The sequence below is a fragment of the Neovison vison genome, chromosome 5, assembly GCF_020171115.1.
Source record: "Neovison vison isolate M4711 chromosome 5, ASM_NN_V1, whole genome shotgun sequence".
NCBI lineage: Eukaryota > Metazoa > Chordata > Mammalia > Carnivora > Mustelidae > Neogale > Neogale vison.
In genome coordinates this window covers 44366348-44383227 of record NC_058095.1, presented here as the reverse complement: position 1 = coordinate 44383227, position 16880 = coordinate 44366348, and the positions used below count along the sequence as shown (strand labels likewise).

Here is a 16880-nt window from a genome sequence, read left to right as displayed (position 1 = left end):
TGTTAGGGTGTCACCATGTCCTCCAGACAAAGAAAACAAACAAGCCCACACGCAGCCCCTTGTGTCTCTTCCTGCCTCTGCAAAGCCACCAGGTACAACTCCTCGTGTTATTGATGTTAATGACCCACCTAATGGCCCTGCAAGAAGGATTTCAAATTTGCAAATGACGGCTTTCATAGGCACCACACATTGTGCAGCCTCACTGTCAAATGCAAAGGGGCCCAGATCATTGAAGGACTTGGGATAACGGGTGATAAAATGCGGTTTAATGCAGACAAATGTGGAATAATATGTCTTGGAACAAACAATCAGAAGGAGGAACAGCTGCTAAATAAATTGCTTTGCATTACCCTGATCAGGGACTAGAAAATGGCCCTTTGCAGCCACCAGAGTGTTGACAGGGGAAAAGGCTGTAGAGAATGTTGTCCATTGCTGCACAAGAACCCCAGAAAAATAAATAAAATCTTAAAAAAAAAAAAAAAAAGTACGGGGGCACCTGGGTGGCTCAGTGGGTTAAAGCCTCTGCCTTCGGCTCGGGTCTCACAATCCCAGAGTCCTGGGATCGAGCCTTACATCGGGCTCTCTGCTCAGCAGGCAGAGAGCCTGCTTCCTCCTTTCCCTCTGCCTGCCTCTCTGCCTACCTGTGATCCCTGACAAATAAATGAAGTCTTAAAAAGAAGAACCCCAGAACCCCAGAAAAGCCAGAGATAGGAGAATAACCAGGTTGGCACCTGCCTTACCAGTACTCAATGCCTGTGTTGGCTGCTGGCGGCTGCTTCTTAGGCTCCTACTCTACCTCCAAATATTGGGCTTTAAGGGGTGATGCTGGGCTTGGACCTTGGATTTCTCTTCTCTAGTCTCATTGTCTCTTCAGAGAATCTCAATCAGGTCCTTGACTTGAAGTATCATCTACACCCCAGAGACACCCAAAGTTAAATCTTCAATTGACCTCTTCCCAGGTCAGTGGGTCTCAAAAGTTCCTACACATTAGTATCATCTGAAGGATAGTTTTAAAAATCCCAATCTCCAGACCATACCCTAGAGCAATTAGTCAGAATCTCTTGGGTTGGGACTCAGGCACCAGTTTCTACTCTATAAGAGATTCCAAAGAGCAGCCAAGTTTGGGAACCACCACTCTAGATTTCTTTATCCAAATGTCTACTTAATTTCTCCTCTTGGATACATAAAAACTCAATATAGCCAACAAACTTGATTATTGCCCCCACTCCACACCTAGTCCTCTCTGGTCCTCACCAGCCACTGATTGCTCAAGTCCCAAATCCAAGCTTTAGTCTATTTTTTTCTCTTTCTCTCAGTACCTACATCTAATCCACCAGCAAAGTCTTCAACACTAATCTGAAAACATCCAACATCATCCTGCCATTAAGTCCATACTGAAATACTGCAACTTTTCCTTCCATTTGACTTCTCTCCAATCCATTCTCCCTTTGGTATCCAAGGTGATCTTAAAACCAAAAGCAGACCATGTTAATTCCTTGTTTAGAAGACTCTGACAGCCTCACTTCCATGTAGAATAAAATCCAAGCTAATGATCCGGACTTCTGAAGCCCTATTCTGTGAAACCAATAGGATATTGAGTAAATGTGTGTGACTTCCCAGGCAACATAATAAAACATCACAACCTTCCCTTATGTTCTCTTGGATCATTCGCTCTGGGAAAAGACAGTTGGAATGTCGTGAGAACATGGCAAGCAGCCCTGTGGGGAAGTGTGTGTGTGTGTGTGTGTGTGTGTGTGTGTGTGTGTGTGGTGAGGTCCTGGGGTCTCCAGCCACCAGCCAGGGCCGACTCCTGATCCACATGAATGTGCCATCTTGGAATTATATCCCTCACCCCAGTCAAGCCCTCAGATGACCAAAACCCCAGCTGACATCTCTCTGTAGCTTCTTATGAGACTTCTAGCACAGCTGCCCAGAATCTTGACCCATGGAAACCATGAGATAATAAATGTTCACTATTTTAAGACACTAAGCTGTGGGGTAACTTATTATGTAGCAATGGATAACTAATATGTTGACTAATGAAAATCCAAGAGTTCGGAGACCTCTGCATTGCTCTCAACTGGTCTGAACCACTGTTTGTATGACTGACCAGTTTTATCACAAAACATCTTTAAGCTTCAGCTTTCTTGTCTGTAAAATGGGGATGGTATTTGTCCCTGCCTTTTAGGTTGCTGTGGAAGATTAGAAGACACGATGCCTATAGTTGATAGTAATATTTGTTATCATTATTCTCAGTCTTTATTATAGTTACGGGCTGTTTTCATGCCTTCCTCAGTTCGTAGCACTGTTTTCTCAGCATGATCTGCATTCTTTCCCCCATCTCCCTGCAGACCCATTCCTTCTTCCGGAAGCATGTAATCAAAATAACAGCCACCATTTATCATCTGCTACGCAACACACTATGCTGGGGACTTTACAAAGCAGGGATTTTTAACTCTTCATTTGCAAAGGAGAAGCCCAAGTCTCAGGGAGGCTGACTCACTTCATGTAAGGTCCCTCATGCTGGTGGGAGCGGCCAGGATTCCAGCCCAGGGTGATTCCAAAGGCCATTCTCTTTTCGGGGCATCAGAGGATGCTCAGTAATCTTTGAATGGATGAACATGTGAGGCAATAGCATTTGTTATACAAAGAGCAGAGGAGAACTGTGGATGGTCTCGGTGCCCTCATTTCCACTTTGACATATACACAATCACATGAGGAAATGATGTCACAGGAAGTATATGTGTACTAGACATTTTGTTTCACGTGATCTGGGGATTGCCGGCGACAGTTTTGACGATGCAGGCTGACATCCTGTGCATTCTAAGCGGTCCCCACTCTCCCATAGGCCCTGTGATGCAGGGAATGTGCCCTTGCTTTCATTTTGGACTGAGTCATTCTCAGAGTTTGCTGAGAAAAAACACTCCCAACCAACAGGAGTGTTTGGAAATGAAATGTGGCTTTGGAAACTTGATCTAAAAGTGTGTGTGTATGTGTGTATGTGTTTTGGCTATGCAGAATAGTTCAGTAAACCATATGACAATTGATTTTAACCCGGGCACAACATCCGTAGATATCCAAGAGGGGCCTCAAGGAGGTAAGAATACAATGTACTGGAAAATGCATCATGTAGACCTGGACTATTCCTACGTGCTATATGCATATGGGCAGATTGCTTAAACTCTCAGAACCTCCATCTTCTCCTCTGTAAAATGGGGATAGTAACATCTCATTCAGTTTTATTGTGAGGATGGAGCATATATCAAGTCTTACCTGATCTGGACCTTCTGTGCTTTTCTGAGCTTATATCCTATGATATCATCCCACTGCATACTCTTTTTTTGCCTGTATCAGCCTCCTGGTCATTCCTTAAACTCTTGAGGCAAGTGTCCACCACAGGGCCTTTGCACCAGCTCTTATCTTTGTTTTCCCCTTCAGATACCCCTTCAGATACCCAGTGGTTCACCCCTGCATGTCTTGGCTTCCATGTCCCCTCTTCCATGAGGTCTGTTCTGACAACCCCAATTAGTGCTGCACCCTCCTCCAGCCACTCCAGACTCCACTTGCTTTGTTTTTTCTTCTTTCCCTAGCACTCACCACCTCCTTATATGCAAAACAATGTATTTCTTATCTCTTACTTATGATCCATCTCCCATTGCTAGAATATAAGCCACGTGAGGGCCAGGATCTTTGTGCTTTACGCACTGATGTATCCCCAGCAACTAGAACAGAGCCTGGCACATAGTCGACACATCACAAATCCCTACTGAATGAATGAATAAATAAGTACATGAATGAATGCATGAATGAAATCATGCACAGCAGTGTCTGGCTTATTGTCGATATCCAATACAGTTATCTATTATTGTTGTATTGTTTTAACGTGGAGATCCCTAGTCTTTCTCATTGTGGAGTTAGGAATAATTTTAAATGCCTCAATTCCACTGCCTAGCACCCCTGCACAGTGTAGGACCTCATCCCTCCCCCTGCTGCTCCCATGCCTTCTAGTCATTTCTAAGACTCCCACAGGGGTCCAGGTAGCCAGTCTGCTTCGGTTGAACAGCCCCACCCTTGCCCTGGTGTGAGATGCTTGGTCCTCTGGAGGCGGCCCCCTCCTCTGTTGTAACCCCCCATAGGATGCTGCTTCCCTGCCTCCCTGGGCCCAGTGGACTCTGGAGCTGCTTTCCCATTGCGCTGTGAGCAGCCCCTGCCCCAGCACAGCAAAGGCCACCAGTGCTGCTCTCCCAGAGGCCCCGACACCATCGCTGTGTGTTCCCTGGAATCAGAAAAAAATGTTGCTTCCTCCACCCTCCATTTCGATGGCTCTCCTGGACCCTGAAGCAAAACAGCCTACGGTCCTAGCCCACAAGGTTGCTGCTAGACAAGATATGCCCCTTGAGGTTTTACTGAGGACCAGCATCTGACAAAAAGACACCAAAGAGATACCACTGCTCTCCAGGATCTTGCCTTCCCTCTGTCTTTGCTCCAAGCTTCCTTTGAACCAACCTCCTTCCTCTTCCTACAACCAGAGACATGCAGGGCCCCCAGGCTGCCCCATTCACGCAAACGCCTGTCTGCCTGCAGGGGTCCTTGGACCCCCTACCTGGTCTTTGCTAAGGTTCAGCCAAGAAATCCCTCCAGAGTGTCAAAAACAAAACCAGTCATCATTAAAATGAAATTAAAAAAACAAAAAATAAAAAACAGCACAGCAGAAGGATACAATGCCTTAAATGACTGCATGTTGGTGGACCGCCGGTCCCTCCAAAGGTCTGGCTGTGCATGACAAGGTGACTGTCACAGCCCAACAGATGGGCCCATAGTATCAGAGCAGCACTGATCTTGTTACAGTGAAATCCACTAAATGAGAAATTCTCTCCAGCAGGTGTGCACACCAGTTTTACACCCACGTGGGAATCCATCTCTTTATGAAGACATTGCTTTGGTGGTATTTATAGGCTGATGGTTGCGGGGTGAAGGGAGGGGTGACTGATATTAGTATTAATTGCAATCACTTGCATTTATCTAGTGCTTTATGCTTTCACGAAAATGCTTCCACAGCTGTTCCCTCATTTGCTTCTTGCAATAGCTCTATGAGGTAAGACCTTAGATTGAGGGCAGTGAACCCAGGGAGGCAGGCACATTTCCTTCCTTCTCAGCGAGGTCTCAGAATAAGTTTGCAGCCCGTCTGCGGTGGCCTGGAGGCCACCCTTTGGGTGGTGAGCCTGCCGGCCAGGGGATGTTGTAGAAAGAGGCGGAAGGAGCAGGAATCCCAGCCCCACCCCCTCCCTTGCAGGGCATCCTTGGGAACCTGGTGGGGATCCCTGTAAAGGCTGTAGCCTTAGCGGGGCTGTTGCAGGGCTCCTTCAAGAGGCCTCCCCATCTCCATCCTTGCCTTGTTTCCATCTGTTCTCAAGGCAGCAGCCACAGGGAACATGCCTGGGTGGCTCGGTCCGGTGTCTGCCTTTGGCTCAGGTCATGATTCCCAGGTCCTGGGAGCAAGTCTGATATTGGGCTCCTTGCTCAGTGGGGAGCCTGCTTCTCCCCCTGCTTGCCGCTCCCCCTGCTTGAGCTCTCTGTTTCTCTGACAAATAAATAAATAAAATTAAAAAAAAAAGTGGCATTGTCCTAAGTGTCTTGGGCCAATGATTTCATAAAAAAAAAAAAAAAAGGAAGAAAAAAAAGACAAGCCTATTTCAGACTGTGTCACTGCAGTGCACCCCTCCCCCACCTACCCTAACTCCCAGTGAGGGTGGAAGGGCTCAAAATGGCTACAAGGCCCCCCCACCCCATAGCCTGGCCCCACTACCCCACCCCCCGCTCCCACCTCTGTTTGCTCCCACTCCTGCCATGTGGGCCTCCCTGGTGTTTCTCAAACACGGCCCAGCCCACCTCAGAGCCTCCAAGGCACCTGCTCTCTCTGCCTCTCACATTCTTTCCCATCCCTGTCTGGCTCACACCTCACCTTCTCCGTGGCTCCCGCCCCAGTCCCGACTTCCTCTCTCCTGCTTGCCTTCCTCTTTCCTTCCTTAGCCCTCTGGCCTTGCTCTGCTGTTGCTTTTCTCTGTGACACTTAGTTTCTTTTAACATATTATATGTATTCACTTCCCCAGGTGGCCATAACAGGTTTCTGTCTTCTGTGGGTGTCTGTGTCCACACTTCCCTCTCCTTATCAGGACATTCGTCATTGGATTAGGGCCCACCCTAATAGCCTTATCTTAAATCGACTGATGCTATCCACAAAGACTATTTCCAAATAAGGTCACATCCACAGGCACCAGGGGTTAGGACGTGAACATATCTTCTTGGGAGACATAATTCAATCCCCAACACTGTAAATTTAAAGACGTGATTATGTCTCTTGGGTATGGTCTGTTACCTCTGCGGGGTAAGCTCTGTGAAGACTGGGGCCTTTGTTACAGTTTAGATCCCAGGATAGTCCACGAATGTCAGCTTCCTTCCCTCAAGTTCCTCCTCCTTTAAGTGTAATTTATATCCCCCCATGAAAGTCTCATAATAGTTAATTCTCAATTATCCACCCATACTTGGGAGTTGGCCAACGATGTTCACAGTCATTTCTAATATATTGCCAGAAGAACCTTACTTTGATAAATTGGGCATTCTATCCAAATTGCTAGCTTATATTCAAATCCCATTTTCACAAAGGCTGCTAGAAGAGCAGTATAGAGCTCTATACTACAGTATAGAGCCTGTAGAAGGCTATGACTTGGGCAAGAGTCTTAGACGAATTGTTTCCACTGAGACCCTCTTTCTTTTGCAGACCCTGCAGTGACCCGCCCTCCAACCACCATCCCACCCCACGCCTCGCCCGAAGTTTGCTACGTTGCCTAGATGTCACAGGCCTTTCCTTAGAACCGACAATCAGTCCAGAGAATCAGATCCCTCTCATCCGAGAGTCCGAAGGGGTCCTAGGAACTGCTCATTCACTCACTTGTTCCATAATGTATTTCTTGAGCACCTCCTAAGTGCCAGGCATTATGAGTGTCCCTTTCTGTCCCCTTTAAGCCTCATAGCACCCTGCGATGTGGGCAGTAGGGCCCCTGCCTTGCACGTGAGGGCTCAGAAGCTGAGAGAGGGGAAGGACTGAGGGTAGGAGATCCAGACCCACACCCAGGATGCCCGGGTTTGAAGCCCTTTGAATAACGCTGTCTTGTAACCCAGTTCCTCAGGGTTCTGTTCAAAGAGGAGAGACACAGATTCTATTCTTTTAGATTGTAGATCACTCTCATCCCCTTCTTGGTGACACACTGACTAGCTCATAGAAGACCGGTGACAGGATGTTCTTATTCCCGGATTAGAAAACAACTCTTTTTTTTTATTATCTCATTTTCCTAAGGTCACTTTGTTGCTGGTTGAATAGGTACCATGTGTGCCTCCGGACTCCCTCTCTGCCCTCCTCCTCTCTGTCTGGGACACCCACTGTGTACTCTGTCTTGGCTGGCTCTTGTAGGGTTCTGCCAATGGCAGCCCCTGGGGAGGAAGGAAGTGGGAGGAAGCCAGGGAGATCAGGGTCCTTCTGCACCTGGTTCCTGCCTCATGAGGCTATTTGGGTGGGCTGTGTCCTAAAAACCACTGCCCGTCTTAGGGCTGCCAAGCCCACAATAATCTCCCTCCTTCCAGCTTCTGGTAACATCTCTCACCTTTGCCCCTTTGGACCTCAGGGTAGTTACAAACACGGGGTTAGCATCCGTGGATTGGCATCTTGTCCCCGGGGGTTCTCTCACGCTCACACTTTGGTAATATGCCTTCCTCAAGTGACCCAATAGTGGGGGTGCCATTTGTATCCTGTTGGGACTCTGCAGTATACAAATAACTGTGCCCATACGGTAGAGCGGGACCCCCAGGCTTCGGAGGCTAAATGTCTTCCCCGCCACAGGTCATATTCGGAGGAAGCAGCTGCCTGGGGGCCGGAATGAAGTCCCTCGTTAAGTGCTCTGAGATCCGAGAGGAATGTCCAGTTGGCTTGAGATAAGCCTCTTGGTGGCACATCAGACCCACAGAAGAGTCTACGGCCATACTACCCTGAACGCGCCCGATCTCGTCTGATCTCGGAAGCTAAGCAGGGTTGGGCCTTGTTAGTACTTGGATGGGAGACCCACAGAAGACTAGGGACAGGTGGTTCTTGTTCTATCCCTGCATATGGTAGGTGACCCATAAATGCTGGCCGATGGCAAAGTACTCTGTGTTCATTAGTCATGATGATTACCTTCTGAATAACCACAAGTAGGAAGTCAGCCTGTTTGGAATATCAGTATCGTAGCAAGGAAACTAGGACTGTTGTGCCCGGTGGATCCAAGTCCAAATACTGGCCTGGGGAGGGCAAGGCCCTGAGACCCTGCTCTCTCATGCTCCTCATCTGTAACTGAGACAGCCCCGCTCTCAAGCGCTGCTGTGGGCATCCAATGCGGAGACCCCTGTCTGGGCCATGTTTTGGAAATATCCCCCGGAGTCCCTCCAAGCCGTCCTGAGCTTATCGTCACTCGCGATCATACGTCTTCAGCATTTCACTCTGTGTCCCTCGTGGGGTGCTGGATGAACGGGAGTCATGGGGTGGCAAAGAATGAGCTCCAGAGGAAACACGTGGGAAACTGGGCTTTCTGCCATTAAAAGAAACAGATCTTTCTGGTGACCTAATTCAAGTTTTTAAAAAATTCAATTTGGACGGTTAGCAAGCTAGGCTTTGTTCCAGTTGGAATAAGGATGCGATGCAATGACCCAGCTGATCCCGGGCTGCCTGCCATCTTGAGGAACCGAGCGGGTTTATCAGCTTCTTGCAGGGACCTGCTTCCGTGGGGACCCAGTCTTGGGTAAGGAAGGTGTCCCATGGAATCACACCGATGTCCCGGCCCAGAGTGGCTGCCATGACTTAGAGGAAGGTGTATTTTGGGGGAAGGGAGTCATGATGTATGGTTCTCACCCCGGGAAGGAAGGGTGATTTCTCTTTTGTGAACCCTGACAGTTGTTTTCTCCCTTTTGTGTAAGGCAAGTGCCTCATGTAAGCTTTGATTATGGAGGCCTCTGTTCGAAAGGGACTCTCTCCAATAAACACACCACTGGATAAAGGGCCAGGCTACCATCAACACCAAGGCTCCTTTGTTTTAGGGATCTTGGTTGATTTCAATAACAGATCATTTAGGCCATTTATCACTGCTCTTTCTCTCCATTAAATTCCTGCTCTTAAGTTTCAAATTCACCGATAAAGAGTGGGTCTGGGAAACCTAGGCTCCCACCTTCCACCCGAATTAAACCAGGCCTGTGTGTGTTTTCTCTCTACCTGCAACCTGGCTGTGTGGTCCCCAGGTGTACCGTGTAATTTCCAGGGCCTGTAAGTAATAAGCCTGTGTTTTTTCCAAGTGTCCTAATGGTTATTGCTGAACCACAAGGGCTGACCCAGCTGTGACATTTGTTATTGGCAGGCTGAGAATGGTACAAAATATCTTTCCCCTGTTGTTATGGAAGTTTAGGGCGTCTAGAAGAAACAGCATCCTTCCAAGTCACCCATCCAACCAGCCTTCCGTCCATCCGTCTACCCCCCTACCTCTCTGTTCATCCATTCAACATATACTGTCTGCTTACTCCCCTCAGACACTGGAGAGAAATACTAAATATAACACCATTCATACTCTGAAAGAGCCCAGTCTTTATGCAGATACAGATGACTAAAGCAGTGGTTGCATCCACAAGGCTCTGAGTCGGAAGACCTGGGTTTGAGAGCTGACTCTGATTTACGTGGCCATGTGACCTTGGGCAAGTCGCCTCTCTCTAGGTTAAGTTTTTCCTCCATGGAATAACGCAGCTGGACTAGAGGAATGCACTCTAAGACCTCTTCCAGGTCAGATATGCTAAGATTCTTTGTCCAGGCAAATTCTGCATAAAGCAGATTATCTTGTGTATGTACACTGCGATTATCTCTAGTAAGGGGTCTCCTCTGTCCACCTCGCCCCGCCAGTGTGTCTCCTGTAACGTAGGCCGAGGGGGCCTGGCTAAAAGTGAATATCATTATTATTTTTTCACTCATCTTCCGAAGGGTGGATGCCTTCGGCCTTTAGCCTCTTAAGATCAAATTCTAGATCTGGTGGCCTTGCCTAACCCTTTACCTCATTTTGCACCAAGCCTTGACTGGTTTTCTTTGCCCCTTACACTCATCGTAGTTCCCCTTGCTACAAAGCCCCTGTCTGGACCACTTATTTTTGCCCCCATCCTCCACGCTAGGAGAACTACCCACCCTCCTAAAAGCAGCCTGCTCACCGTTTCTTCAAGGACACTTCCTCTTACCCATTCAGGCAAGGCCTGGCTCCTTTGTCATTCGACATGCAGAATCATATTTCTTTCCTTTAGACCACAAACACTACTCCTGCTCTAAACCCTAATAGAGGGGTCTCTTGGTTTTAATGTCTGGCTCCCCCAATAGCCTACATGTAGTCCCATGAGATCAGGGGCTGAGCCCAGTTTACCAGCGCATCGCCTGGCCCATAGAGGGCGCTCAACACCCCAAAATTTTTTTTTTCTTTTTTTCTTTTCTTTTTTCTGAACAGTAAATACGGTTAGTGTCCTAGGCTGATAGATATAAAATCTGCCACACCTGGAAATGAACCTGGGCCATGGTATCCTCATTGAGTGAGTTCACCTGGGGGAAAAGAAACTGCCTCAAAAGCCTCCCATATGTTACACACTTGCTGCAGAGAAGACCAAGGGGCTCACTCTCCCCCCATAAAATGACAAAGGGGGCCCGTCAGATCTCCAGGGAGAGGACTCCTCTGAACCACAAGGGATGTCACACCAGCCAGGACTCTGAACCCTGGGGCCCGTCACCAGCTGTGGAGCTCCTGCTGAGTTGGTGGCGGGGAATCAAGGGCAACAAGGAAAACAGGATGTAAACAGGAGACTAGAGAGTGAGAACTTGATGAGGGGTCTCTCTCTGGCACCGGCCGATGGGGGGGCTAGTCTCAGTCTGGAAAACCAGTTCTGTGGTTTATTTTATTTTATTTTTTTTTAAAATATTTTATTTATTTATTTGACAGACAGAGATCACAAGTGGTCAGAGAGACAGGCAGAGACAGAGAGAGGAGGAAGTAGGCTCCCTGCTGAGCAGAGAGCCCAATGTGGGGCTCAATCCCAGGACCCTGGGATCATGACCTGAGCTGAAGGCAGAGGCTTTAACCCACTGAGCCACCCAAGTGCCCTGGTTCTGTAGTTTAAAAAGCCTTCAGGGAAGAAAGACAATTCATAATTTTTCTTGAACTTGGTGAAAAATACTTCAAATGTGATTCTGAGTAGCATCATCAATGGTTGAGAGTATGAGCTTGGAAGTGGAGCTGGAGGCCCTGTTCTAGTGCCGGGCGGGGGGCCTTGCGCCAAGCCTCAGTCTCCTCATCAATGAGGACAACGGTGTGTTTATTATGGGTTCTAGGAAGCAGGAAGGGAGTTATGTAGGCTCAGTGGTTCACACAGGACCTGGCACATATTCAGTGCTCTATAAACCGAAGCTGCCCCCAGTAAGACCAGGAACTCCCTTTGTGCTCCCTTCCGGGTCCCTCTGGTGCTCCTGATTCTGGAGTGGACCCATCTGCTGGAAGTGGGTTCCCTTGGGAACTGTTTGCTTTCATGGCCCCAAAATCCCCGCAGCGCACCAAGTCCGTCAGCTACCAGAGGTGGCCCTCTTTTGCAACTGTCTCCAGAATCCACGGCTACTCTCCGGTCTAGGCTGCTAGCCTGCCTCGCCCTGACGATGGCAGCGGCCTCCTAACAGGTCTCCTCCCTTCCTATGCCTTTTGGACCATTGTTTCCTGGTAGGATGGCCAGAACAAGCCTGTCAAAATCTCAGTCAGGGCGGGGGTGTTTGGAGGTTGAGGGTGGCATCTGGGTGGCTCAGTTGGTTAAGCATCCCTCTCCTGATTTTGGCTCAAGTCATGATCTCAGGGTCATTAGATGGCGCCGCACATGGGGCTCCGTGCTCAGTGGGGAGTCTGCCTGAGACTCCTTCTCCTTCGGCACCTCCCCCAGCTCATGCATGTGCATGTGCTCACTCTCTCTCTCCAATAAATAAAATCTTCAAAAAACCCTCAGGTTTTTGTGCCTCTCCTCTGCTTGAGAACCTCTAATGCCCCCCTCACACTTGGAATGAAACCCCAGTCTAGACCCTGTCCTCCCAAACCCTCCTGATCACCCCAGCCGACCTTTCCAATCCTGCTCACTCTCCCCTAACACGGGTCCCAGTTACACTGGCCTCACTGCCACACACCGTGCACATCCCTGCCCGAGGGCTAGAGACCTCGCCACCTGCCAGCCTGCATGCTGGTCTCCCCACGACCTTCATGTCTTTGTTCACACGTCACCTTCTCGGCCAGGTCTTTCCTGACCACCTTAGTTAACACTGCAGTCTCCACACAGGACCCTTTTCCTTATAATCCGTCTCCCATGACAAGCGCCATTGCACTTGTCAACCATCTGATGTACTATATACATTTTACAATTGGTCTGCCATCTGTCTGTACCTCTAAGTTCCATTAGGAGGGCACTTTTGTTCTGTGTTCCCTGTTGTAGCCCCAGTGCCCAGATCCTCATGGAAGCAACATGCTGGGTGCTTCTGAATGAATGAATGAATGAATGAATGAATTCAACAAATGAATAAATATTCACTTATTCACTTAATATTTGTTCATACGTTGTACGACTATATGAATGAGTGAGTGGTCAGCCCAGTTCTTGAGGTGTGGATGCCTTCTGTGTACACTCAGAAACTGTTCTGGATTATACAGCAGTTCTATCAGGATCCCCAAGTTGCTTCTTTACAGGATGTCTCTACTATTATCCAGTTCCAGAATCTTCTGGGCTGCAGAGTCAATCCTGGACCTCAGATGTCCTTCACGCCAGCTCAAGCATTGCCACACATTTTCACAATGGCTGAGAATGAGTCAGACTCTGATACGGTATAAATATTTAGCCACTTGCCTTCTGAAGGTGAATTCGTTGTCTCAGGTTCCCAGAAATATCTCTTGGTTCTCTAAAGAAGAAACACACTTTCTGGTGTGCATAAATTGCCAAGACAAGTAAGAAAAAGCAGTCTGATGCTTGGCCACCAAGCATGATGATAAGTGGGCAGGGAAGAGAAGTGGATAAATAACTATACATCTGTTTCTCATATTCCTATCCTTAAGTAGAACAATGGAATCCCTTCTGGAAGACTGGCCGGCTAAATTTGGAGCCTTACTTTCCATTTTAGAGAATAGTGGCTTTGCTTTAAAGGGAAATTGGAGGCAGCCCTGGGGAAGGGGTGAACTGTGTTCCCAGTGGCACCCAGAAGCACCCATCAGGCTTGTTCATGTCAGGATGCATTGTGGCCAAAGGATGAGTGTGGGGAGATTCATGATAATGGCACTTGCTGGGGAAGGTTTTAGGCAAATGTTTCAAGGAGGACATCAACCCAGCAAGTATCTGGGAGTAGGGATGAGCAGAAAATGGTGCTTAAAGTAGTAGAAAATCCTAAGACATAACCACTCCATGCTGCTTTGGTGATCATAAGTGCTCTTGAGTAGTTATTCTGATCAGATTCTACTCATAACCAGTATATTATCTAAATGCTCCTCTGGGAAACTTAGGTGGGAAGGAAAGGGAACTGGACAGGAAAGGGAGGCACTCTCACACCTCCACTGTGCTTGAGAGTGGAGTGGGAAGATGCGAGTTCAGGACACTAAAATATTGGCTTGCTGGCAATGGCCATGTGTGGGACATGTAGGAGAGGACATTACAAATCTACAGTTTCACAGAACTTCTAATATTGATATGATGATGCAGCAATATAAATCTTTCATTGTCATTCATCGAAATTCTCTGCATTCTCATGTTAGGAGGACCTAAAGCAGAAAATGATGGTTGTCAATAGAATAAACATATTCTCCTGAGTGTACTGAGGCAATCATCAGGAGAAGTATACTATCAAAGATAGGAACTTGGACTAGGAATCTCATTCATTCACTCACTCATTTACTCATTCATTCATTTATCTATCCATTCATTCATTTATTCACTCACCCAGCAAATATGTTTTGAGTACCTACTATATTTCAAGCATACATTCTGATGATATAGAAGTCAACAAGATGAACAAGATTCCTGCTATCTTAGAGCTTGAATTCTGGTGTATGAAGACAATAAACTAATAAAAGAATGGAAAAGACAACTTTTGATAGTGCTGAATATTAGGATAAAAACAGTGTGTGATGCTAAAGTCTGGGGGTTAATGTTCAGGCTCCTTTCAAAGGGATAGGCAGGGAATGCTTCTCTAGGAAGTGTTGTTGAAGCTGAGACCTGAAAAATGGGGAGGACCCAGTCACATGAAAATCTAAGGTGATGGTTCTCATGGAGCCTTTGAAAATAATGGATGGTGGACCCTCTCTCCAGAGGTTCTGGTGTAATTGATCTGGAGATGAAACCCAAGGGTATCCTCATAGGTACCCAGGGTTGCCAACCATATATGCAGATTAGAAGAAGGAGAACTTACTAGATAGACTAGCATGTGCAAAGGCTCTGCAGTAGGGAAGAGCTAGGAGTGTTTCCAAAGCAGAAAGCTGAGTGTGGCTGGAAGGGAATGGCTGAAGCAGAGAGAGGTTAAGAGAATTGGACGAGGCAGGGATTGTACTGGCCATTGGTAAGCTTGCCAAGGCTTTAGAAGTGGACCCCTGAAGTACAGAGGAAGAAAGGGTTCCTGGCTACATGCAGAGGAGGGTATTGTTCTGAAGGCAGCCGGGGAAGCAGGATGGATGGTAGGGAGTGAAATGTGTCCTAGGGACACATTTCACTTCTTCAGTGTCATCAAACAGCAAACTAATCTTAACTGCAGAATTTCTCTGGTGATCAGTTGCCTGTTTTCCTGGGGTGATCAATCTATGAAAAGTTTCCAAATTGTGTTAAAACTGCCAGTTTTTCGGCAAACAGCACAGAGCACAGTTTCCAGGGAGAGAAGTTCAATAATTAAAATGAGTCAGCACTGAAGGACTGGAGGGCGGTTTGATCTAGTTCAGCAGCCGACATTTTCTTAGCAGAAAAATGCAATATCCATAATACATTATTTTGTGCCGAACAGAAGTCAACTAGAACAGAACTGTCTCGGGAGAGACCATGGCAGCTTGCCAGAAAATCATTTTGAAAGCAACAGGAAACTGGGTCTTCAAAAGCTGAAGTTGGGGAGTGGTCTCGGAGGCTACTACCTTTGGTACCTGCTGGTCGGAGATGCTCCCCAGATCTGTTCCGACGTGCCTCTCTCCCCCTCGGATGGCCCTTAAGGGCACACAAACACAACCCCCAGGCCATCTGAACACCTGCGGTTCTGAAGCTTGGCTCCCATCCTCACCCCCAGCAGAAAGATCTCAATGAGGGGCACCTCTTGTCCTAGGGGTCAGGGTTGCATTTGCTTGGGGTGTTACTGCGGGAGGTGGGAGGTTGGGATGATTTTTTTTGTTTGTTTGTTTTATTTTGTTTTCCTGAGATTAGAAGAGCTGTTAAAAGAGTAAAGTGCTTTCTCTGGATGGCACGCGTCCCTGCAAACATCCCCCCACTGAGCTTCCATGATGAGTGAAATCTGCCGAACCTGACAGTGGCTTGGCTTGAAGTCCAAGTCGTGGTGAGAGGTTGTAGGAGTCTCCTCCCTATGCTGGCTGCACGGTCTCCCCTCCCGGGGTTGGCTCTCCAACTTCAAAGGGAACAGAAATTGGCTCCATTCTGTCCTCCTGAAGTTCATGCAGTTATGGGCCCAACTAAATGTGTGTTGGATTATGCCAAAGACTAAACAACATTTTGCTTTATTTTTTATTTTTTGCTTCACTGACAATAGTCCAAAAGAGGAAGGCTTCAATTAGAGTAGCAGAAAATACTGATTAGAATCAATCAACACCTCTAGAAGTTTAAACACTTAAGTTAATTAAACGGTTCAGTAAACTTGAAGAGAAACTTGCAAACAGAAATTGCAATGTATAAAAGGATGCCTAGATTTTTTAAAAAACAGATAATTATCCAACAAGCTCAACATCAACCTCACCAAAGGCTCTGTGGAAATGATCAGGCAGTGCATTAATTTTCACTGCAGCTCACACTTATGTTAACGCCAGTGCTCCAAAGGAAAAACTCATGATTCCAACCGGGGGTGTGATGTTCTAAAAAAAAAACAAAAAACAAAACCCAAACTGGTGTAGACTTAGACTACCTAGACTGTTGGGAAACTGGTGATGACCATGTGGTTTTTGAAAAGTTCCAAACATTATAAGAGACAATCGTTCCCTTCAATATATTCCTTCAATATATATATTCCTTCAAATATTCCTTCAATATAAATTCCTTCCTTCAATATTCCTTCAATATAAATAAAACCACGCAAATGGAACTAGATCTTGCTGATTTTGTCTAATGTAGAAGAAGACCCAATCAGAATGCTGAACATGGCATGCATGTTATTTACAAGGACCTATACTTTGTAAACTCTTCTGGTACAAAATGAAGTCAAACTTTGGTGGGGTTCCCTTAGACAGAGTCTGAGATGGGGAGTCTGGTGATTTATTGAGGCTGAGTTCTTCTGACAAGGTGGGGTCAGGGAGCAGGACAGAGAAGAAGCAAATATCTAAGTAAGGGTGCTGACTGGAATGGAGACTGTTTCAGTCTGAGCCTGGAAGGAAGAGTTGGAGTGTGGGTTACACACTAGTCCCACCTAAGTCAAGGAGGTCAGCTCATTATGCCCTTGTGTACACATAAGTCACTGACTATGGGCTTCCATTGGAGATGGGTGGGACTGGTGGGGTGCGGTCTTGTGGGCAACAGCAGGAGTTAATTCCCCAGGAAAAGGGACAGCTATACAGCTGTCAGGTGTTATAGGA

At 47.2% G+C, this 16880-nt stretch overlaps 1 protein-coding gene and 1 pseudogene across 1 annotated transcript in view; one reads left to right on the top strand and one right to left on the bottom strand.

Moving 5' to 3' along the window:
• The window catches only part of CA10 (carbonic anhydrase 10), a 535654-nt gene that overhangs the window by 61013 nt on the left and 457761 nt on the right, over positions 1-16880 (bottom strand). The gene's annotated exons all lie outside the window — the stretch shown is intronic.
• LOC122907908 lies at positions 8023-8139 on the top strand (annotated as a pseudogene).